At 43.8% G+C, this 25,452-nt stretch overlaps 1 pseudogene; it reads left to right on the forward strand.

Moving 5' to 3' along the window:
- Window positions 1-253: 253 nt before the first annotated feature.
- The window catches only part of LOC135460657 (E3 SUMO-protein ligase PIAS2-like), a 198,637-nt pseudogene continuing 173,438 nt past the window's right edge, over window positions 254-25,452 (forward strand).

Raw genomic sequence — 25,452 nt, forward strand, 5'->3', positions numbered from 1 at the left:
AGATGAAGCACAGACACAAGGAGAGGACATCATAGGGATCACAGCATCGGAAGGTGTTCTGGCGTGGATGCTGTCAGCAGCGGAAGTGGCAAAAAGCTTCTTGCATTCTTTGGATACAGCCAAAAAGATATATCAACAAGATCCTCAAGTTTCCTTTTCCGATTTAGGAGTGAGGCCAAAAACCTCAAAGCAAAGAATGAAGTACAACGAATCACAGATGATCTCCACGACTCCACTGTTCATGCAGATACCGATGGAGTTTCCAGAGGAGGAATTTCAACAGCCGGTGAAGACGATGGACTGGAAGCACATCAGAAAAGCGTTGGCAAAAGACAAGCATTTATTTCCGGGTTCAGGAGATTTGACAATGCTGGTGACGTACGACGCCCAGGGACAAAATCCGAGATGGGAAAGGATGGGTCATGAAACACTCAAAGATTTAGGGAAGGTGGCTCAAACTTTTGGGCTGGATTCACAATATTTCAAACAATTACTAAGGGGGACATTTACCATGTACGACCTTACGCCATATGATATTCGAAGCAATGTGGCAATGATTCTCACTGACACACAGAGTCTCGTCTGGGAAAAAAGATGGAGAAAGTATCTTTCAGAGTTGCGAAATAGATATCAAGGTGGGCCAAACGCGGATCTCACAGAAGCACAGTTGGCAGGAGATCCTCCGGATGACAACCCAGGGGAACAAGCAGTGCGGCTTCCACGAAGAGTGTTAAATAACATCAAAGAGGCAGCGCAAATGGCAATCATGCAGATTACGCCAGCAGGAACTCAGGATGTTCGGATCTCTTGCATCAGGCAAGGTCCCACAGAACCATACATGTCGTTCATCAATCGACTCATGCAAGCTGTGGATTGACAGGTGACGATTGAAGAAGCGAAGAGGCCTCTCTTGGAGAGCTTGGCTTTCGGCAATGCCAACCCGGATTGTCAACGGGTCATTAGTGCCATGCAAGGACGGCCATCCTTGGCAGAGATGGTGGAGGCATGCAGCAAGGTGGGGACACCTCAGCATGTCGCATAGATTGTGAAGAACGAGTTAAGAGAGGAATGGCAAGAACAGATAAAGGGACACTCAGAGAGACAATTGGAAGACAAGGCATTGGAAAAGATGCTGGAAAAAATACTTCATCAACAGAACGAGAACACAAAGTTCTTGCAACAATGCAGAAGAAGAGCAATCCCCCAGGAGGACAGTGTTACAAATGTGGGGCGTTTGGACACATGAGAAAGAATTGTCCACAAACACATACACCAGCCCCAGTACAAAAAGCAGAAAGGCCAAATTGTGCGTAGTGCGGAAGAGGAAGACACTCTGTGAAAGAATGCTATTCTCAGACAGACATGGAAGGAAATCCTTTACCGTGTCCGGGAAACAGCAGAAGGAGCGCGGGAAATCGCCAGCGCGGTCAGACACAAGTGCTGGCGGTGACACAAGAGCAGACAGGGCAATCATCAGTGAGCGACAAGCAGACGCCCTCAGCAAAACCCTCAGTCGATTCCATAGCGACCCAGACCTCCTTCCACCAGGGGCACAGTGTGCATTGGCAGCTTCAAAATTAGTATGCTTCCTAGACGAAAATCATGCAGAAATACCAAGAGGTATCCGCGGAGATTCATACAAAAAGCAAGATTTCTTGATAGTTGGACAAGACAAATGCAGCATCCTTAGACTCACTGTTTATCCTACAGTTGTTTCTGCAGACAAGAATACAGAATTGACGGTTCTGTCAAGAGCGCTTCGTCCGCCATTGACTGTGCCGGAAAACACTGTGGTTGCGAGAGCTTTCGCCTTGCCGCCACACGCCATTGGAGAAGTCATGTCAATCTTCGACGAGGAAGGGTTTCCTATGAATGAGCATGTTGAGGTACATACTACATGGGTAAAGCACATAGGTTTGAGATCAACCCACACTCACGTGCCAATTGACATGTGGAGACAGGACGATAGCAATCAGAGGTATGCTCGACACAGGGGCAGATGTCACAGTATTATCGTACATCTTCTGGCCACGCAATTGGAGCTTGGTTGCGCCCTTGGGTTCTCTCTCAGGCATAGAGGGAGCTTCTCTGTTTCTGCAGAGCGAGAATTCCATCATTGTCACGGGACCAAGAGACAAGACGGCGATCATTCGTCCTTTTGTTGTCCAGAAGCTGATCACAGTCTGGGGTCGAGACCTTTTGGCACAATGGGGCGCGAAGATCAAAGTGGATTTTTAATAGGGGTCACTGCAGCACTCGCCACATTGAAGTTGACATGGAGAACAGACTATCCAGTTTGGGTGGATGAGGGGCCCCTTGAGTGGAAAAAGTTGAGTGCTTTGAAAAACCTGGTCCAAGAACAATTGCAGAAGGGACACATCAAGCTAACAGACAGTCCTTGGAACTCTCCAGTGTTTATCATCAAGACAAAGCTATCAGGCAAATGGAGGCTGTTACATGATCTCAGGAGGATCAATGAAGTCATGGAAGACATGAGACCACTTCAGCTGGGACTTCCATCTGTCTCGATGATTCCCAGAGATTGGCCGCTTGTGGTCATTGACCTCAAGGATTGTTTCTTCCGTATTCCGCTCCATCCAGATGATGCTCCGAGATTTGCCTTTTCAGTTCCAAGTATCAACAAGGAAATGATTCTGCAGCGGTACCATTGGGTGGTCCTTCCACAAGGACTCAAGAATTCTCCGACGATCTGTCAATGGTACGTGGCACGAGCTTTGGCACCAGCACGGAAGAAGTTTCCGAAGGTGAAGATCATTCATTACATGGATGATTTGCTCATTGCAGCATCAACACAACAGGAGCTGCAAGAAGCTCGTGACTGTGTGATCGCAGAAGTGCAAAAGGCAGGTCTGGAAATCAGCATTTCAAAGATTCAAGAGGTTGCACCTTGGAAATATCTAGGGTGGAAGATTTCAGAGAGAACAATAAAACCTCAGAAAATGGAGGTCAGCACAGACCTCCATTTGCATGATTTACAACAGCTTTTGGAAGAGATCAACTGGATGAGGCCAGTTTTGGGAATCACAAACAGCGACATTCCAGCGTTGCTCGATCTTTTGAGAGGAGACACAGACATTCGATCTCCCAGGACACTCATGCCAGAAGTGAAGAGAGAGTTGGAGAAAGTCACAGACGCAATACAGAAAAGGCAGGCACATCAATTTGTTCCAATGTTGCCTTTTCAGTTGTCAGTGCTGGGGAAGAAAACACAGTTCCATGGTTTGATCTTCCAATGGGATGAATAACAAAAGGACTCTTTGATAATCATAGAGTGGGTTTTTCTACCATACAGGCCTTCAAAGACGATTCTCACGGATTTAGAGATGGCAGCACAAATCATCATAAAGGCGAGAACGAGGTTGCTGACAATGGCAGGACGGGAATTCTCAGTCATCAGATTACCTCTGAAGAAAGATTATTTCGATTGGGCGATGCAACAATCGAAAGAGTTGTTAATCGCCTTGTTAGCTTTTCCAGGAACTTGCACAATCCATTTTCCACACCATAGAATACTGCAATCACAAATATGTTACAGAGTGAAACCAAGAATAAGTGAAGAACCTTTGGACGGGATCATAGTGTTCACTGATGGCTCAGGGAAGACACACAAGTCGGTGATCACGTGGAGGAACTCAACAACAGGGGATTGGGATTCAGATGTAAAGACGGTTCAGGGCTCTCCACAAATCGTGGAGTTGGCAGCCGTTGTCCGAGCGTTTCAGTTGTTCGAACAACCTCTCAATCTGGTCACAGATTCCGCATATGTTGCGGGTGTGGTCAAAAGATTGGAGGGTTCGCTCTTGAAAGAAGTCAGTAATGAGGTTTTATACTCATATTTGGTGAGCTTGAAAACGTTGCTAGAGAGCAGGGAAAGAGAATACTTTATCACGCACATTAGAGCGCACACAACATTTCCAGGGTTTTAAGTGGAAGGGAATGCTCGGGCAGACAGGTTGACAATGACCATTTCGCAAACACTGCCAGACATTTTTGAGCAGGCAAGATTGAGTCACACGTTCTTTCATCAGAATGCACAGGCGCTGATGGAATCCTTTCGTCTCACAAAGAGTCAGGCGAGGGAGATCATTAGTGCTTGTCCAGACTGTCAGCTTGTGCAGCCACCTTCTTCTACAGGAGCAGTCAATCCGCGGGGATTGCAAAGTCTTCAGTTGGTGCAAGCTGATGTCACGAAGTATCCATCCTCTGGGAGGCTCAAAAATGTTCATGTTTCAGTAGATACATTCTCAGGTGCAGTCTTTGTTTCAGCACATGCAGGGGAAACAGCGGACCATGCTTGTCGACATTTTCTGCAAGCATTCGCATCATTAGGTGTGCCTCAGGAGATAAAAACAGACAATGGTCCAACATATACAGGCAGGGTGCTTGACAGATTCCTGAGAAGATGGGGTGTCAAACATACGTTTGGTATTCCACATTCACCCACAGGTCAGGCAATCATTGAAAGAACACATCACACCCTAAAATCCCTTCTGGACAGACAAAGAAGGAGTGAGCCAGAGGCAACACCTCACATGAAATTAAATAAAGCGCTGTATGTGTTCAATTTCCTAAACAGTTCATCCTCAGAACCTAATCCACCAATCGTGAGACATTTTTTAAACAGCACACAGGCAAAGCTAAGGGAAAATCCTTTAGTTTTGATCAGAAACCCAGAGAAAGGACAAATAGAGGGCCCTTTCAAACTAATCACTTGGGGCAAGGGTTTTGCTTGTGTTTCCACAGATCGTGGTCTGAAGTGGGTTTCAGCGCGACACGTAAAGCCATTCCGAATGCGAAAACAGGAGAACGCTGATCCAAGAAACAAAGAGACGAGTACTCACACAGAAGTCAAGGCTCAGACTGCAGAAGACAACTCAGAAGAGAAATAAAAAGAACTAAAGATTTGGGGATTTTTCCTTTGGGGTCTTGAGTGGAAACATAACAACGATTTCACACAAGAGTGAAGTCATGAGCTTCACGATGCTCATGTGCATCATTCTTTCATTCATTGCAATAAGCAATGGGGCAAATTTACCCATTGATCAACAGAAACAAAATGTATGGGAGGCTTTAGCTCAAGCAGCGAATTTGGATAGCATTTGTCTGACACATTCGAGGTATTTGGACTGATTCCAAATATGCTTATGAAATTTTTCATGCCCATGGGCTATATAGAAGAAAAGAGAACTCCTGACTGCACAAAAGAAGATTGCCAAATATGGAACCAAAATCCTCAGGCTCCTCGAGGTGATAAAACTCCCATTGCAAGTGACAATTATACATTGCTGAGGGCACTCTAAAGGTAACACCCTCCTGGAAGCAGGTAACAAATTTGCAGATTATGAAGCTAAAATTGCTGATAAAAGAAATTAACCAATTGTGACAGCTCTAATACCTACTGTAGTATCAACTAAGCAGCCTGTAAAATACCAACCCTCTGATTATAAATGGATTAATGAAACAAAAGGAAAACTTTTAGAGAATGGTTGAGGACAATTAAAAATGTTTAAACTAATAATACCAGATAAGTTAATGTGACATCATGTAAAATCTAAACATGATAAAACCTACTGGGGAACGGAACCTTTGTATCAATACTTAAGGGAATGAATTGCAGGCGCAGGCTTGCAAGACATTGTTAATGAAGTAACATCACAATGTCACTTGTTTAAAAAATAATCCAAATACAACAGTTAAGCTAGAAGAAGAGGTTATTAGCAGAAGAGCTTTTCCTGGAGACTCATGGCAGATAGACTTTTCTGAACTCCCAAGAAAGGGGGGTTTTTTGATATTTGCTCGTACTTACTGATATTTTCTCTGGGTGGCCAGAAGAGTTCCCTTGTAGGACAAATAAAGCTAGAGAAGTAATAAAAATACTGTTGAATGAGATCATACCTATCTTTGGTGTACCTAGGGAAATATCCTCTGAGAGATGATCACATTTTTGTGCACAAATTGTACAAGCTGCCAGCAAGGCCTTGGGAATTGAGTGACAACTCCATATTCCTTACAAGCCTCAAGCTAGTGGTCAAGTAGAGAAAATGAACCACATGCTTAAACAACAAATAGCTAAGATCTGTCAAGAGACAAATTTGTACTGGTACCAGGCATTACCCATTGCCCTCATCAAATTCAGGGTAAAGCCAAGATCAAAAGAAAAGATTAGCCCATTTGAAATTTGGTATGGTTGACCTTATGGGTTAAATGCCACTCATGATGAAAACCTGGCCCAGGTTGGTAATCAATATACTTATGAATACTTAAAAACCATTAACATTCAGTAGCATCAGAAGTATAACACTATTTGAAAACCAACCTAAGCAACCAGATCATAAATTGCACACAATTGATCCTGGTGACTGGGTGTATGTTAAGAATTTTTCAGGTGATCCTCTACAGGAGAAGTGGGACAAACAATTCCAAGTCCTCCTGACAACCTTCACTGCAATTCGTGTGAGAAAAAAACCTACTTGGATTCACTATTACCTGAGTGAGGAAATTTCCTGTTGCACCTTGGACAGTAACAACCATTGATAACAATGGACTGAAGCTGAAACTCAGACATAAATTGTGAATACTTTTTAATGCTTTGTTGCTTTTTGGCAGATTGTAGCAACTTTTAATGTAAATAAGTATGTAGCTTTGCTTGAGGCAATAGCTAATCATACTGGAATAAGAGATTGTTGGCTGTGTGGTGAAGTACAACAATTACACTTACCATTGTTAGGGGTACCCTCTACATATTGGACTGAATTAAGCCCATAAGCCTTGTATAATAGTAGTACACAATGCAAACAAATAGGTTCACTATTTGTTTGCAAGGCATACTAACAATTCCAACATGAGCATCACAACTAGCTGTGATTTGCCAGATGGCTTTTGGTAGTTGTGTGAAAATAGAATAGCCTTTAAGCGACTACTTGGAAATTGGACAGGTCAGTGTATTATGGGGTATCTCATCCCACCTATACAAGTTATAAATCACACCAGTTTAATTACAAGAATCACTAGAGGAATTTGAAGAAACCAATTCAGTGAAGTATAACTTCTAATCCTCTGACTAGATACAATACAGGCCTTCCCAAGCTTTGTCAGAGCTTTATTCCCAACTTTAGGAATTTTTCTAAGTAGAAAAAGCAATAGTGAACATCTCAGCAGAGATGGAAATATTTGCTAACTTAACGGCAGATGCCATTGTACGGTTGCAAAGAGAAATTATTTCTTTAAGAGAAGAAGTAGTATTTCAAAACCATATGGTATTAGATATGATCACAGCACAAATGGGAGGAGTCTGTACATTGATAAATACCAATTGTTGTACTTGCATGATAGTCCATGAAGTAGCAAAGGATGATACATCTTGGTCAATTCACTTATGGGAGACCTGTTGGCTCCCTAATCTAAATTCATTGAAACAATTATTTATGGGAATCTTGTTATTAGGAATAATCAATTTGTGTACATGCATATTTAGCCAGTGTTTTTTGTGGTGCTGTCTGCGAACCACGATGCCTTATGATGATTGGAAGAGATATAAATTAAGACATAGAGTAGAAATAAGAACAAATTTCTGGAGAATAAATACACTATATTTTTTCAAGAATTCACAGAAGCAAAAAGAAAGGAGGGATTGAATCCTAAGTGGTATGTAACAAAAGGTTAACTACAAGTAATACTGTAATAAGATGTACAGGTAAAGCAAGCAAGATAGCAGAGTAAGCAAGATAGCAAAGCCAGTGAGATAACAAGTACCATCAAGAGCAAGATAGCAAGTTTCAATGGAACTTGCAAACTGCAAAATTAGCTAAAACCAAGTTAGACTGAATAACAAGAAGCACCAGGCATGCACTGAAGATAGAGGCAAAAAGTTCAAACATGAGGAAGACTACAGAAGTCTTCATCAGAAGACCACCAGAAGGCTGAGGACCAGTACAGAAGGAACTGACACATGCGCAAAAGCAACAGTTGGAAAACCATGACAGAGCTTTATGTAAATAGGAGTATGCTAATGATATGTTGTAATTGTGACGTTGCGCAAAAGGACTTTTAAAATGTAACTGCAGGCTAAAGAAATCAAGTGAGGTTTTGGAAGAAAGATCCCCCCCCTCCCAGAGCTGAATAAACAAATACCTGCTCTGTAGCCATCTGACTACAGAGTTTTATTTTCTTGCCCAGTTTTGGGCTGCAAAAAGCAACACCAAAAATTCATAAAGCAGAAATCTTCTGCACATTCCCTGGGAATGTGTGGGGCTTCCTCCCCAAAGCTGGCATGCCTGCTTTGTGGTTTCTCTCCCGTGAGTTGAGTGAAAGGACTCTGTGTACACTACCATCAATTCAGTGGTAAATTAGTTTGGGTCCTAATCAACACTATTTCTTTGGTAGCTTTAATATAGGTACCTTGATATTGTGCAGTTTTATGTAACTGCTACTAGTTCTTTCTGGTTCATACTGTTAATATGAAATTTCAATAGTCAAACCGAATTTTGTTTCTATATCTTTTATTTTAAAGAAAGCAAGCAAGCAGTGCTGGATGGCCAGGGAGTCACCACTCCACTAACGACACACACCACTTAAAAGTTTGGCAAAGTATATATACTATTTTTAAGCCTACAAAGCATTTTTCAATGTGCTTGGTTAGTCTGAATCAGCAAATATCAATAAGCTGGGATCAGCAATTTCATAATCTTTCCAGGTGGTCGTTGGCTTCCTGTTGTTCTTGTGGTTGTCTGGAGGGAGGTCTTACACATAATTTTTGTCAAGTGCATCAAGCTTTTTATTATACATAAGCATTTAGTCGCTTTGTTGCAATATCCCTTAGCTTTACCAAAACTTCCTCTATTTTATTCTAAGCATCAGTCATCTTGCTACCTCATCTCTTTACTATACTTCTTCTATTTGATGCTTTATTTGGCTATTAGGTCAGAAAGCTTCAAAACTGTTCTTTGTAGTTATCCCAGGGAACACATCCATTTTCAACACAGCAGATACAAGCATTTGCTGATTCCATTGTCAATTTACACGAATCATAAAAACATTTTTCACACTGTGTAGTAAGTAACTCTGTTTAAAGCCTTTTTTTCTGTTGCCTCTGGTTTAATCAGTAAATAACTCATTTCATAATAGACCTAATCTGCCATTCTTAGAACTTGCGGGGTGGAGTGATTTTAGGTGTGGGTCACATAAATTTAGGCGGTTGCCAAAAAATCTGAGGCTTAGGCAGGACTTGTCTGAAGCTCCCATTCGATCTGTAACAGATGGCACCCTTCACAGATACCTGCATATGGGAAGACAAAAGGAAAAAGATGGTGGCAGCCCTCCATCCCTCTTATCTCTCCAGCAGCAGCAGCTCTGTCAAGAAAGGTGGCCAAAACACTCCGGCACCTGGAACTCAGTCAAGGGCTAGAATTCATGAAGGGACATTGCCTTTTCCTCATGAGAAGCAGCAGGCATCTAGCTGGGATGACTCCATGCCTTCTTGTTTTGGTCGGGTGCTGTTGACGGGCTGGGGCAGCTTGGACTAGAGTGGGGCTGCTCCACTCGGTGCAGTAGCTCAACTGCAGACAGGCACTCCCAGAATTTGACCAGAGTCAGTCCAAGACTGAGAAACGTACCTTCTTGGGAAAAAAAAAAAAGAAAAAAACCAAAAGAAAGACAAAGCAAAAGCCTCCACCTGTTCTGCCTCAGCTCTCTCATGGCAAGAATGACAGGGAAAAGCAAAAGCCAAAGAGGCAAGAGAGAAACAAAAACATAAAAAAAGGGAGCCTCTACCTTGGGCAAAAGCCATGTCGCCAGAGAGAGGTCTGTTTGAGGGAGCTGGCTTTAAAAAAGGGACCAGCACCCCTGGCCTGCCATGCGATTGCATTTCCAGCCACGACACTGAAACTTAGAGACAGTAACAATTTTGGGCACAGATACATGGGAAATACAATAACATTTTCAGTTACCCAGGACATTACCCACCCTTTATTCCATATCATTTCACTCATACCCAAATTAATACCTTTCAGTTGTACACAAATATACATATACAAATACAATTATTTAAATAGCCTTTGACCATCCCCCAGGATATGGACTGAGTTCATCTGGTCCATGACTGATACGACTGGAGCAGTACATTCTCATTGTTCATGACAGTTACAATATGCAATGGCAATGACATTTAGCAACCAGTGTTACAAAGGCAATTCAACATTACAGGCTGTTCTAACCAGAAGTCAAATCACAGAATCACAGAATCACTAGGTTGGAAGAAACCTTCGGGATCATCCAGTCCAACCCATGCCCTAACACCTCAACTAAACCATGGCACTAAGTGCCATATCCAATCTTTTTTTAAACACATCCAGGGATGGTGACTCTACCACCTTCCCAGGCAGACAATTGCAGTACTTTATCATTCTTCACATAAAAAACTTTTTGCTAATATCTGTGGCGGTCCAGTTGTCAGTTTCTCTGTGTCTGGATTGAAGGCACTTCAGACAGTAATTCATGTTCGGACTCAGGTGTTTATTATTTCTTATCAGTAAAACAGTCTCACTACTGTGAGTTGAGCAGCTTTTCATTAGAAGGCACAAAATGGCTAACAATCTCTTGTTACAAGGTCTTTTAAGACTAAACTATCCAATTTAGAACTTACCCCTAGATTATTTTCCCTTTTAACCCAATAACTGATCACAAAGAGCCCCCAATGAGGACTTTTCTGCCCAATTACAAAATGCCACCCAAACCCATAAAGAAGAAGGAAGAAGAAGCATGAAGAAGAAACCCAGGACGACACTCTGTTCCCTCCATCTTGCTTCCATCCACAACATACTAAAAATCCCAAAACCTAAATTTCTCACCAAGTGATACACCTACACTACTCTCTATAATCTATTTCACACTTTTGTGGATTCTAGTCTATCTTGAAGTCTAGGAAACTTTCTCCATGAATGAGGGTCAAAGTCAGTGCTCCCCTGGGCATCAGGGCACCCCAGAGCAGACAGACAAATATTCCAAGTGCCCTGGGTTTCCACAAATGTCCAACCTATATTTCGCTTGGCACAGTTTAAGACTGTGTCCTCTTGTGTGGTGGTGTTTGCAGGGGTCCCAGGATGAGGAAAGAGACGAGAATCTTGACTCCATGTTTCAGAAGGCTGATTTATTATTTTATGATATATATTATATTAAAAGAAAATTATACATTAAAATTATACTAAAAGAATAGAAGAAAGAATTTCATCAGAAGGCTAGCAAGGAATAGAAAGGAAAGGAATGATAACAAAATCTTGTGACTGACTAGAGTCCAAGACAGCTGGACTGTGATTGGCCATTAATTAAAAACAACCACATGAGACCAATCAAAGATGCACCTGTTGCATTCCACAGCAGCAGATAATTATTGTTTACATTTCGTTTCTGAGGGCTCTCAGCTTCTCAGGAGAAAAAGATCCTAACAAAGGGATTTTTCATAAAATATGTCTGTGACACTCTTGATCTGTCAGTTGTTGCCTGGAGAAAGAGACCAACCCCCACCTGACTACAACCACCTTTCAGGAAGTTGTACAGAGTGATATGGTCATCTCTGAGTCTCCTCTTCTCCAGGCTAAACAACCCCAGCTCCCTCAGTTGTTCCTCATAGGGCTTGAGTTCCAAGCCGCTCACCAGCCTCGTTGCCCTTCTCTGGATGCTCTCAAGCCTCTCAACGTCCTTCCTAAACTGAGGGGTCCAGAAGTGGACACAGTATTCCAGGTGTGGCCACACCAATGCCAAGTACAGGGGAAGAATTACTTCCTTGGTCCCTCTGACCACACTATTCCTGACACAGGCCAGGATGCCATTGGCTTTCTTAGCCACCAGGGCACACTGCTGGCTCATGTTCAATCACCTGTCGACCAGTACTCCCAGGTCCCTTTCTGCCTGGACACTGCTCAGCCATATTGTGCCCAGCCTATAATGTTTCAGGGGATTATTGTGGCCAAAATGCAAGATTCGACACTTGGACTCATTAAACTTCATCTTATTGGAATCTGCCCATCCATCCAACCATTCCAGGTCTCTGCAGAGCCCTCCTTCCTTCCAACAGATCGACACACGCTCCCAGCTTAGTGTGGTCCACAAATTTACTAATGAAAGACTCAATACCCTCATCCATGTAATCAATGAAAATATTGAACAGAACTGGCCCCAGCACAGACCCCTGAGGAACACCACTAGTGACTGGCCGCCAACTGGATGTAGCACTGTTCACCACCACTCTCTCGGCCCGGCCATTCAGCCAGTTCTTAACCCAGCAAAGAATGCTCCTGTCCAAGTCGTTGCCTGCCAGCTTTTCCAGGAGTATGCTGTGGGAGAGTGTCAAAGGCCTTGCTGAAGTCCAAAAAGACAACATCCACAGCCTTTCCCACATCTACCAGGTGGGTCACCTGGTCATAAAAGGAGACCATGTTGGTCAAACACAACTACCCCTCCTAAACCCATGCTGGCTGGGTCTGATACCCTGGCCATCCTGTAGGTGCTGTGTGATAACACTCAATATAAACTGTTCCATAACCTTACCAGGTAATGAGGCCAGATTAATTGACCTATAATTACCAGGATCTTCCTTCCTACCCTTTTTGTGAATGGGCGTCACATTCGCCAGCTTCCAGTCATCTGGAACCTCACCAGTGAGCCAGGACTGTTGTTAAATGATGGAGAGCGGTTTTGCAAGCTCATCTGCCAGCTCCCTCATCACTCTGGGATGGATCCCATCAGGTCCCACAGATTTATGAATATCCAAGCGTCTCAATAGTTCTCTGACTGCCTCCTCTTGGATAACAGGGGGACCATTCTGTTCCCTGATACCATCCACCTACCCAAGAAGACAGTTGTCCTGAAGGCAAATCATCTTCTCACTAAAAGCTAAGGCAAAGAAGGCAATAAGCACCTCTGCCTTCTCTTCATCTGCAGTTATTAAGTTCCCTCCTGCATCCAATAGAGAACAAAGGTTGGTCTTACCCTTCCTTTTACCACTAATATATTTGTAAAAACATTTTTTATTCTCCTTTACATAAGTTGCCATTTTATGTTCAAACTGAGCTTAGGCCTCCCTAATTTTTTTCCTACATGCTCTAGCAGCCCCCTTAAATACTTCCTGAGAGACCTGACCCTCCTTCCAAAGATGATACATCTTCTTCAGTTCTCTGACTGCCTCCTCCTGTGTAACAGGGGGACCATTCTGCTTCCTGACACCCTCTACCAAGCCAGGACAGTTATCCTGAGGACAAGCCGTCTTCTCACTAAAGACCGAGGCAAAGAAGGCGTTAAGCACTTTTGCCTTCTCCTCATCTGCAGTTACTAAGTTCCCTCCTGCATGCAGTAGAGAACAAAGCTTGGCCTCACCCTTCCTTTTGCTGTTAATATGTATGTAAAAACATTTTTTATTATCCTTTACAAAAGTTACCAAATTAAGTTGGAAATGAGCTTTGGCATCTCTAATTTTTTTCCTCCATGCCCTAGCAACCCTCTTAAATACTTCCTGAGAGACCTGACCCTCCTTCCAAAGATGATACATCCTCTTATTATTCCTAAGTTCCTCCAAAACCTCCTTGCCCATCCAAGCTGGATGTTTGCCTCGTCGGCTCATCTTTCAGCACACAGGGACAGTCTGTTTCTGTGTCCTCAAGATCTCTGTTTGGAAGCACGCCCACCTTTCCTGGACTCCTTTGCTTTTAAGGGCTGCTTCCCAAGGAACCCTCTGAATAAGTCTCCTAAACAGGCCAAAGTCTGCCCTCTGGAAATCTAATGTAGTCTTATTGATGTTCCTCCTGATTTCACCAAATATTGAGAACTCTATAATTTCATGATCACTATGCCCCAAGCAGCCTCCAACCACCACATCTCCCACCAGCCCATCTCGATTTGCAAACATCAGGTCTAACATAGTCCCTCCCCTGGTGGGCTCACTCAACAGTTAGGACAAAAAGTTCTCCTCCACACACTTTAAGAACCTCCTGGACTGTCTCTTATCTCTTGTATTAAGTTCCCAGCAGATGTCTGGTAGGTTAAAGTCACCTACAAGAACAAGGGCTGATGATCCTGAAACATTCTCCAGTTGCTTATAGAATAAGTTGTCCACCTCTTCTTCTTGGTTAGGTGGACAATAACAGACCCCCAGTAGGATGTCAGCCTTGTTGGCCTTCCCTTCAATTCTTACCCATAGGCATTCAACTTCATCGTCATTAGTTTCAATACTCATGGTATCAAAAGCCTCCCTAATATAAAGGGCCACCCCTCCACCTCTACCCCCTTTCCTGTCTCTTCTGAAGAGCTTGTAGCCATCCAGTGCAGCACTCGAGCTATGTGAGTTGTTCCACCACATTTCTGTGCTGGCAACTACATCATAGCTTTCCTGTTGCACCATGGCTTCCAGCTCTTCTTGTTTGTTACCCATGCTGCATGCATTGGTATACATGCACTTCAGCTGGGCTACTGATTTCACCCCTAACTCAGGCTTACCTCCCTTGGGCCTGCTTCCAGAGAGCCCAGATACATCCCCTTCCCCCTTCAAACCTAGTTTAATGCCCTCTCAACAAGTTCTGCCAGTTCATGAGCTAAAATCCTTCTGCCCTTAACAGGGAGATGGAGCCCATCCTCATTCCAGCAGGTAAGGTGCCATAAAAATGGCTACATGATCAAAGAACCCAAAATTCTGCTGATGACATCAACCCTTGAGCCACTTGTTGATAATGTGGGCTCTCCTATTCCTTTCATTGTTTTTCTTTGTCACCAAAGGGACTGAGCAGAACACTGCCTCTTCTCCTGCCCTATCAATCACTTGACCCAGTGCCTTAAAGTCCCTTTTAATTGCCCTTGTGCTCTTCTTTTCAGTCTCATCACTGCCAGCCTGGAGTATCAGCAGTGGGTAATAATCAGAGGGCCAAATCAGCCCAGGGAGTGTCTCAGTAGTATCTCATATCCGGACCCCATAGAGGCAGCAGACTTCCCTGTGGGATGGGTCTGGTTGACATATGGGGCTCTCTGTTCTTCTCAGAAGGGAGTCACCTACTACCACTACCCTTCTTATCTTTTTTAATGTTAGAGGTGGTGATCTGTCTGACAGATGAAGCATAATTGGGAGGCTCACTGGGCAGATAATTTTCTTCTATGTCATCTGGCTGACCCTCCTCATCCAGAGCCTCATACCTATTCTGAAGTGACATCTGGGTAGGTGAGGGGGGTCAGGAGGAATTTTTATTACTTCCTCAAGTAGGAACCCATTTCCACTCCCCTTCATCCACCAGGTGTCCTCCTATTGCTTGATGGTGGAAGGCATGGGAGTCCTCTGATTCATGGTGGGCCTCCCTCAAGGATGGAAGGGTGGAACTGTAGGAGAGACATTCTGTGCTCTTCTTGTGAGCCAGAAAAGGCCTCCTGAAGGTAAAGGAAAGCCCCATATCTCTCCTGAGGAAGATACCAAGGCTGTCACCATGGAGGCGTGATGAAGGAGAGAAAGTTAAGAGATACAGACTCTAGCTGGCTCACAGAATGATGTGGCTCCTTGGTCACCCACTGAGAACTTTGTTTCTTTCCTATAACCAATGGGCTGTGAATGTGTATGTTGGATGAATGTAAATAACTTGAAAAAGTATAAAAGCAACATGTTGCTGTAATAAATCTCTCTTGCACCTTTCTGATGGAGTAGTGGTACTTTGTACTGTGTCATGCTCTATAACAACATAGAACTCCATCAATCTATTTCCTTTTCACTTTCCCTAGTACTCCTTAGTCTTTCTACTTCCTCCCTAAGTTCAGTCACTCGCAAAAGATCATTCACCTGTTCACACTGCAGACAGGATTCTTCTGCAACTCCCCCTAGTACTACTCATAAGCTCAAACACTCCTCACAGGAAGTGGTCTGGACAGACACATCCTTTTTGGAGGGTTCTATTTGGCTACATACACTTTTACTAACTGCAGTTTTTGATTGTGTAAAAACCATTACTAAGAAAAAAACCAAAAACCAACTAACAAAACCACAACAAACAACAAACTAAAAACCCGACTAGCAGGAGAAAACCCTCAACCCTGCTTGCTTGCCCTGCCAGCGCGAACTGCCATGCAAACTGCTGTGCCACACCCCTGTTTGCACACTCCGCTCCGGGTAGTTGTGCTCCCTAGAGCCTTCTTTTAATCACCCCTCCACTTACTGGAGGAAAGCCCGGCCCTGTGCCTGCATGGCTAACAAGAACAAGGAACTCACCTGCTCAGTGCTCTTTTAAGCCCCCTGAGGTACAAACGTTTTTCCATCCCTCTGCATTACCCACCAAGTATAACCAGGTCCTTGAGCAAAAAAGAATCCCATGGATAGGTTTGCCTTTGTTTGAGGCAAGATTTATCCAAACTGTCTTTCCAAACATACCTCCCATATGCACCATGGCAACTTTATCTGCTGTACTCAGTAGTTCAGATTGGGCAGGGCCAGTTTGGTTAGTGAAAACTCTGGTGTCAACTAAACAGGTAGCCTTTGCTAAATGCAGATCCCCTTGCTTGAAGGTCCCTTCATGCATTTCCTTCACTATGGCTTTTAACAGTCCATTGTACCAGTCGACTTTCCCAGTAGCTGGTGTGCAATAGGGAATATGATACACCCACTCAATACTGTGTTCTCTAGGCCAGGTGTTTAGGAGGCTATTTTTGAAATGAGCCACATTGTATGACTTAATTCTTTCAGGGCTGCCATGTTGCCACAGGACTTGCTTTTCAAGGCCCGAGAGGATGTTCTGGGCTGTGGTGTGAGGCACAGGGCATGTCTCCATCCATCCATTGGTTGCTTCTACCACTGTGCACACGTAGCACTTACCTTGGCAGGTTTGCAGCAGTGTGATATAATCAATCTGCCAGGTGTCTCCATACTTACATTTAGACAACTGCCCCCCATACCACAGGGGCTTTACCTGATTGGCCTGCTTGACTGCAGCACACATTTCACAATCATAGATTACCTGGGATATAGTGTCTGTGGTTAAGTCCACCCCTCAGTCATAAGCCCATCAGTATGTTGCATCTCTTCCCTGATGACCTGAGGCATCATGGGCCCACCAAGCTAGAAATAACTCACCCTTATGTTGCCAGTCGAGATCTACCTGTGAAACCTTGATTTTGGCAGCCCGACCCACCTGTTAGTTGTTGCAGTGCTCCTCATTAGCCCAGCTCTTAGGCACATGTGCATCCACACGATGGATTTTCACGGTTACTTTCTCTACCTGGGCAGTGATGTCCTGCCATTCTTCAGCAGCCCAGATGGGTTTTCCCCTGCACTGCCAATTGGTCTTTTTTTGTCTTTCCAGCCACCTCCACAGAGTGTTTGCTATCATCCACAATTCAGTGTAGAGTGTTGGCCACTTCTCTTGCTCAACAATGTCTAAAGCCAGCTGCCTTTCTTTCAGCTCTGCAATTTGACTTGATCCACCCTGTCATTCCAAGGCTTCCGCGACTTGCAGCATAGGACTCCATACAGCCGCTTTCCATTTCCTGATGGTCCCTACAAAATGGAAAAATCCATCAATGAAGAGAGCATATTGCCTCTCACTTTCTGGTAGTTGGTTATATGGTGGGGTTATGCAGCCTCCTGCTGGGTTCAGGGTGTCTCCAGCAGGCTGCATGGGTCCAGATAGCTCAGTCCTCTTACGGGATGGACTGCCTGAATACCCAAGCAGTTCTCAGCCACTGGCAACCCTAGCAAGCTTAAGTGATATCAGCTCTTTAGTGATCATCAGCTCATTGTGATTTCAACTCTTAGCTTGCTAGGTGCCACAGGCAGGCAGACGCAGGGGAGAGAGGAGAAGGTTGTTTGGCTTTCCACAGCAATGTCTTTATTGGGTGATCTGTGAAGGTTCCAGTGACAGCTCTTCAAATCAGAATAGACTGAAACAGCCCATTATATAAGATACAAGGGGATCAGAAATTGTCCAATAGCAGGAGTTAAAGGAGAGTGACCTATAGGGTTACAGAGAGATAAGCAGGGGTCCAAAGGCAGAAGAGAGGGGCTTCTAGCTATTCACCATGACTTGGCATTTCCTATCTTTAGGCCTCTGCTCACCACAAGGCCCTTGCAGGGCCTATGTCTGCTACAGTGGGGCCTCCTCAGCACGTCACTTGCTCTTCTTCCTCTTCAGATGATAGTCTTCTCATGCCTTCATCCTACTAACACAGGAAGAACCACAGGTCACCTCGTGGGGGGTACCTCCTCTCCCCAGTTGGGGAACATCTGCTTCTGAAATCAGTGGCTGAGGTCTGTACTGAAGAAACTTGGAGAAAGTCCTCTTCAAGCTCCTAGCTGTGTTTATGATGCCTCTCTTCAATCCCCTCTTCCAATTTGCACATGGATTCAGTCAAGTCTGTTTCCACAGCTGAGACCTGGGCTCACATTAGGGCATGGACAGTATCTTCGTATGTACAGAGTCTTCTTGTCATAGCACCCATCATTTTGTTCCCCTCATTCTATTGCAGCATTGCTAGGAATTGGGGATATGCTGAGGTCCCAAGTTGTGCAAGTTTGATTCACATCAACATTGTACATTTTACCAAGTCCGGACTTGTAGTGGTTTGGTCATCACTCGAGAAAAGAATTTTGATCACAGCCAGTTCTCTCAAGCGTTGGATTCCTCACTCAGTGGCCTTCCAAGGGCCTTGCTACAGCTGGAGATCTTCTTGCTAAGAGTCGCATCTAGAGGCTAAAGTGGTACTGGCCTCCTGTCCTGGTTTAGGGCAAATTTGGGAGGGAATCTGCAAAGGGGGGCCCCTCCAGAAAGCAAAGCCACACAGCCCCTCCTCCCAACCTGTTTGGGAAGAATTCCTCAGAGAGAAGAGGAAAGAACCTGTTTATTTAACAGGCAAAGCACCCTCCAACACACAAAATGAACAATACCGGATGACACCACTCTTTCACCGCCCTGAAAAAGATGACAAATTCAGAAAGTCTCTCTTGGGGATGGTTGCTTTGTTATCAGTCCCTCTGGTGCTGGGGCAGCTGCTGCAGGCCACAGGGTGCAAACTCTCGTTTTTTCCCAGGTCCCAGTCCAGAGCAGGTTAGAGTAGGTCCAAAAGAGGAAAGAAGAAACAGTCCAGGAAGAAATTTGGACTGTTTAGCTAAACTAGCTAATTAGCAGAAGCAAGAGCAAGCAGAAGCAAAGCAGAAGCAAGAGCGAGAGCAAAGCCAAAAGCCAGGCAAAAAGCAGCACAATGTACTGTCCCGTCAGTATGTCCCACCAGCCATGGGGGAGTGGCTGATAAGAAACCAAAACAAAACATTCATGCTTCAGAGCCAGTCTTGAAGGCACAGAACATAATATCCAGCATAAACAGAACACACGAATGGGGATACAAGCATCATAACATCACCCTAGGACACCTTGTGATCCCCTGGTCAATACCCACATCATATGACAGAGATCCCAAGTGCCTCGCTTCAGTACCATACAATATTGAAACATCACCTGCAGCATCCCAAACTCAGATCAACCAGCTCAATATAGACTCATTGGGTAAGGTCTTTCTTCAAATTGTGGAGACTTTCAAAGGACAAAGACTCAGTGGTTATTTCTGGTTCTGATTCCTCTGCTGGCTGTGAGGATTCTGCCTTTCCACTGTCTTCCACTGGGTGAACAGATTTGGTCGTATATTTCCTCCTCTGGACAGGGATGACTGCTATTGGCTTAGACTGCCCTTCTGGCTTAATTGCAGCCTGAGTGACCGTGGTATCTGTAGATTTATTCTCCCTCCCCTCTGGCTGTAGCTACTGCTGTACAGTAATGAGCAGCTAGCGATAAACATTAGCCAGGGCCCAGCCCAGTGCAGAAAGCTTCTTCTCTTTTGAGCTTAGTTAAGAAATCTATGGTTTTGTGACTGCCAGTTTAGCTTCTATATTCTTGTTATTTTGGCTGCTTTTAGTTTTAACCTTGTTCTAATGAAATATGGAAGATGTTATGGGAAAGTACAGGGAATAACTTAGGTTTGACTGATAAATGTACTGCACCTGCAGTAATGGAGTTACTATGCCCTAGAAGTTTTAGTCAAATAATATTGTTTTAACTGGTGGAGCTTTAGAGTTATTTTAAACTAGAGATGGATTAGATGTCTAAATAGGCAATTAGAACAATAAAATAATAAATGGGACACCAAAAGAAGAAAAGGCACATATGTGAGGCTTGAAAGGTCATCTGGAGGGCAGCATGATGAAGATGAATGTGATGAAGAAAGAAAACACCACTCCCCAATATTACCAGAAAAGGATGCTGGAAGACAGTCTTGCTTTAAAGAAGAATAGCAAGAAGAAACATGATACACCTGTAGCTAATGAAACAGTAGAAGAGGGGGAGGAACAGCTGTAGTGTATATAAACCCCTGAAAGTCTTTGTTTTATCGGACATCTTTGGTAAATAAATGATCCTTTGTCCCCGATCTCTGGCCAGAGTTGTTTTTAGGGATATTACTTCAACAGCTCCTGAGTTGTTGTGATGCCTTTTCCTGATCCTAAAATCTTGAGTCAGACACAGTTAAGTGATAAAATGCAATGACCCTTATAAAGGATCCTTTCTGGTGCACAACACTCTGAAAATGAGCTGAAGATGCACACCATAATATAAAGCAGGCACAATTTTATAAGTTTAGCAAATTAGCATAACTGACAACAATCCCCAATTAGAGATACAGGTGATAAGGTAATTCCTCCCTGGCTTAACCCTTTTTGGACACCCACTCCCTTTAGGTATGTCCTGGGGTGATTTTATGATGCTTCTATTCCCAATTGTCTGTTCTGTTTATGCTGGATATTAAGTTCTGCACCTTTAAAACTGGTTCCGAGAGCCAAGTGGGAGAGAGAAGAAGTGCAGAGTTTGTTTTCAGAAACTGCACTTGCTCCCCTGCAGCCTTCTCACAGACAATGTCGTCCGCAGCATGGACATGTGGGAGAGAGATCTCCTTTGCTTTTTAGTTAGTGAAATAAACAGGGCCAGGAGACTCTTATCCTTTTTAATGCCTTTATTAAAAGTGATCAGCTCAGGATTGGGCGGCTTGGCAGGGCTGCAGTCCCCGTTGCGTCTCCCAGGGCAACTCAGAGGAGGAGGACGTGCAGCTCTGTCCACTAGGGGCAGAGCTGGGGGATCCGGTCCTCATGGGAGCCTTTAGGGCGTGGTGTGCCCGTCAGATGTTGCTTTCTCAGCGTCTCAGCTGCCTGGTCCCGACGTTGGGACGACTCTCTGCTCAGGGCGAGAGGGACTCCGCATCTCTGCAGGCTCAGCACTTGGCTCCTCATGTCCAGACATCACTTTAGTCTCTCAATTCTTATTTGGCTCGTTGTTTTTGGGGTTTTCTCTGTGGGTTTGGAGTCGTGGTCCCACAAAGCATTCTGGTCTTTGGAGTCACTTTGCATAACCCCCCCCCCCACCCTCTCAGGTGTCTTCCCTATGTTGGAAGAGCGCACTGCCTCGGGGAAGGGCCATCACCCCACCCAGCCAGGCCTTTTACTAATACAAAAGAGGAGATAAGCTACAACGACCCGTGATTACCATAACAAAACACCAAGAACCCTGGCAGAGACAGAGACCTGGCTGCGTCCCTGTAACTCTTTCTCACAAAAAAAATATTAACCGAATTTTTGTTCATAACAGTTAGTTTTTAGCTAGCTGAGGCAGAGGAGTTCTCTGGACAGTAGTTTTTTTTTCTTCTTGGTACTGTTCAAACCTGCTCTCAGCTAAAAACCCAGAAAAACACCGGGAGCTCACACCTGCAGTTCACCAGGGCCTGGGACGCTGCATTCCAGCACTAGAGCGACTGATAAGAGACTGAGAAAGCCGAACCGCCCCCCACGAGGAGGACTTTGTAAGTTTGCCATCTCTTCAGACCAGCGAGAGGTTTTATTGTTTAATATTGTTAATTTTTTTTGTGCTGGTGTATTGGAATAGGATCCCAGTATTACCGGATGGAACGTGTCTGGGCTCGTCTGACCCTTGCTGCTGGACCAAAGGCGGCAGCTGTGGTATTTCACCTCAGAGACACCTTTGGGTGGCTGGGAATTGCAGCTAGTCACTTGGAACAAGTCCAGGCAGGAAGGAACTCAGGTTTTACCTCTGGTGGAAAGGCCTTAGGCGAGGTGAAGAGGAAAAGGAGACGGAATCTGCCATAGGGTTTAATCCAGAGTTTTATTCCAGGGTCACAGATCTCTCAATCTTGTAACAGCTACAACAGAATCCTGACCACATGGTCTCAGTGTCCTTTTAAGCTTGGGGAGAGAGAAGGGGGAGGGAAGGGATAGGTGTGCCACCAACCAGGTGGGAGGGAAGGAGTCTCAGGGGACAATGACACCTAGACAGGCCAATGACCCCAGGGCTGAGAAGCATCTTTTGAACTTCTGCCAATCACACGACGCCCTTGGTGGAATGTTAAGCTTGACGGACAGCACTTAGCAGGAGACAAGGGGAGGGGAAGGGAGAAGGTATTGCCACACCTGGGAAAGGACTGGGGTAGCTAAAACAGGACTGGTGAATGCTGTGCCTGTTAAATAAACAGGTTTTCTCCACTTTTCTCCAAGGGAATGTTTTCCCGAACTAGTTGGAGGAGGGGCCACTTGAGTCTGCTTTCTAGAGGAACCCCTTTGGACATTTCCTCCCAAATTTGCCCTAAACCAGGACCTAGCTGAACTTAGTTTATGAGAAAGTGTTTCAAGAAGCTGTTTTTTGTCACAGGGCTTGCAAGTGTTGCAGGATGAAGAGAGAGGCGAGAATGTTGACCTCATTTTCAGAAGGCTTGATTTATTATTTTATGATATATATTACATTATTACTATGCTAAAAGGAATAGAAGGAAAAGTTCTCAGAAGCTAGCTAAGCTAAGAATAGAAAAGGAATGAATAACAAAGGGCTGTGTCTCAGCAGAGAGTGAGACCCAGCTCTGCCGTGAGTGGTCAGTAAATCCAAACATCCACCCGAGACCAATCACGGATCCACCTGTTGCATTCCACAGCAGAAGATAACCATTGTTTACATTTTGTTGCTGAGGCCTCAGCTTCTCAGAAGGGGGAAAGATCCTAAATAAAGGATTTTTATGAAAAGATGTCTGTGACAGGTTTTAACCTTGGTTCTGAGACACAGTAGAAATTTCCCAGAGTAGAAATCCATTTTGATTTAGGTGAAATGTACATGTTTGAGTTAAGTCTGTAGTTTGATAACATAGCTGTTTAGTCTGACTGCCTGTTCTCGTAAAAAGCCTAGGCTCAGAGAAACTGCCTCAGTGAAGGACAGAGATAAAGGAGGGGAGACAGAGAGACAGAGAGACAGAGAGACAGAGAGACAGAGAGACAGAGAGACAGAGAGACAGAGAAACTGCTATGGGAGCAAGTCAACCTGACCTAAGAATTATTTCTGATAAAGAAGAATTAGCGGCAAATGTCACGTGAAATTTGTAAAAATGAATATGTATGAACCTATTGTGAAATTGCATGCATATGTATTTGAGAGGGGGATAAAAAGGGATCTGGAGTTCCCAGAGGTGCGCATGTCATTTTAAGAGGAATGATCCCCACATGTGTCCAGCACTGTAAGAAACATACCGGCTTTACAACTTTCACAAAGTTGTGGAGTTTTGTTTATCTCCGCAAAACAGTTCCCAAAGGAAGCAAGATAAGTTTGGGGCCTTTAGGAAGGTGTTTTGTCTAAGAGAATAGGTAAAATGCTAGCTATGAATCTGTGTAGTTATACAATAATAAGCTACAGAGAAACAAATATATATGAAGAATATAAGGAATATATAAAAGCAAAAGGCAAAAATCACTTTTGCATCCACTGAAGTTTGTACCTTCTGGATTAATCCTTTTATTAATTTTATATAAATTGGTATGGCAGTGTCTATCAACAAAACAATCTTGGGTTTTGTCCCTGCTCCAAAAAGGAGGCCTATCTCAGGCAAATTGTACCATATATACAGAGAGACACAACCCTAAGTGCCGCAGTCCCCTGATTAGTCTGTTCATCATGTTGACCAGTGAGTTCTATACCAAATGTTCCAGACAAAATTGTTCTTTTTCTGCTTTCTCTCTCATGCCACTTAATTTGGGTACCAAATTTGTCTTGTTTTAAGACAATCTAAGGGGTACACTTAAATGAATTCTCCCTCTTTGTTTTGAAATAAGGAAATTACTCAACACTGAGATTTGATCAGTGTTAAGCAGGCATTCTTTATCAGTGGCACAGGAGTAGCACTGGGGATTTTCCTTCCATAAGGACTTCCAACTACTGGATGAGTTCATGCAGGTTATATTTACAATGCTGTTGCATATTGCTTACATAGACAAAAATCAGTAACATAAAGCACGCATATTATTTTGAAAAATAGCTAGATAAAACTGAGTTAACTATTTCATGGTCTTTGCTCCCATCTAAAGTCCTTTAGCAGTTATTACAATCCTTTTGGTGGTCCTTTACTTCCTCTGGTGGGTGTCTCATAGTCTTCATCACTTGTCCTCTAGGTGAAGTTTCCACATTGGCAGTCTCTTACACATGTGCAGTACATGCTGATCTACTGGTGTCATATTATTGTGAAATGTTGCATTCATCTCTAGTTAAAAATAATTTAAGCCTTTTCTTTCTAAGCAATGCTCTATTGGTTTCCTAACAAGGTCATCGGGTTTTGGGGAGTGTAGGTTTCTGGTTAACTTAGGTTTTAAAATGTTATTTCAGTTTTGGCCAATCCCTTTTGAAACCTAGGTGATGAGCCTGTAACAAAAGGTGAACCACAAGTAATATTGTAACAAGATATTGTAAATGTGCAAGCAAAGAAAGCAAAATAGCAAGTTTTAACAGAACTTGCAAACTGCAAAGTTAGCTAAAAACAGACTGAAAAACAAGAGCACGGAGCATGTGTTGAAGACAAAGGTAAAAAGTTCAAATGTGAGGAAGACTATAGAAGTCTTTACCAAGGGCCACCAGAAGACTGACGACTACTACAGAAGGAACTGCCACATGCGCAAAAGCAACAAACTGTTATATAACCATGACACAGCTTTATACAAATATGAGTATGCTAATGATATGTTTTAATTTTGGCGTTGTGCAGAAGGACTTTTAAAATGTAACTGTAGACTAAAGAAGAGTGAGTGTATTTGTGGTGGAGTGATCCCCTTCACTTCCGGCACTGAATAAACAAATACCTGCTCTATAGCCATCTGACTATAGAATTTTATTTTCTTGCCTAGTTTTGGGCATCAGTTTGGTGACCGTGGCAGGATGGAACTCTCTGCTTGGCTGCAAGATCCACCCCGAGATTGTCTTGAAGGGAGTCTGCACTTCACCGGCTCTCTGCAGGAGTAGACAAGGATGAGCTGCAGGAAATTTTAAGTATTTGTTGATTGTTTTGAATTTTGTTTCTGGTCTTGGTTAAGTAACAGCTGTAAGATGTGGGAGATGTTCCCTGCAG

This window comes from Zonotrichia leucophrys, unplaced genomic scaffold (assembly GCF_028769735.1).
Source record: "Zonotrichia leucophrys gambelii isolate GWCS_2022_RI unplaced genomic scaffold, RI_Zleu_2.0 Scaffold_78_214179, whole genome shotgun sequence".
In the NCBI taxonomy this organism is placed as follows: Eukaryota; Metazoa; Chordata; class Aves; order Passeriformes; family Passerellidae; genus Zonotrichia; species Zonotrichia leucophrys.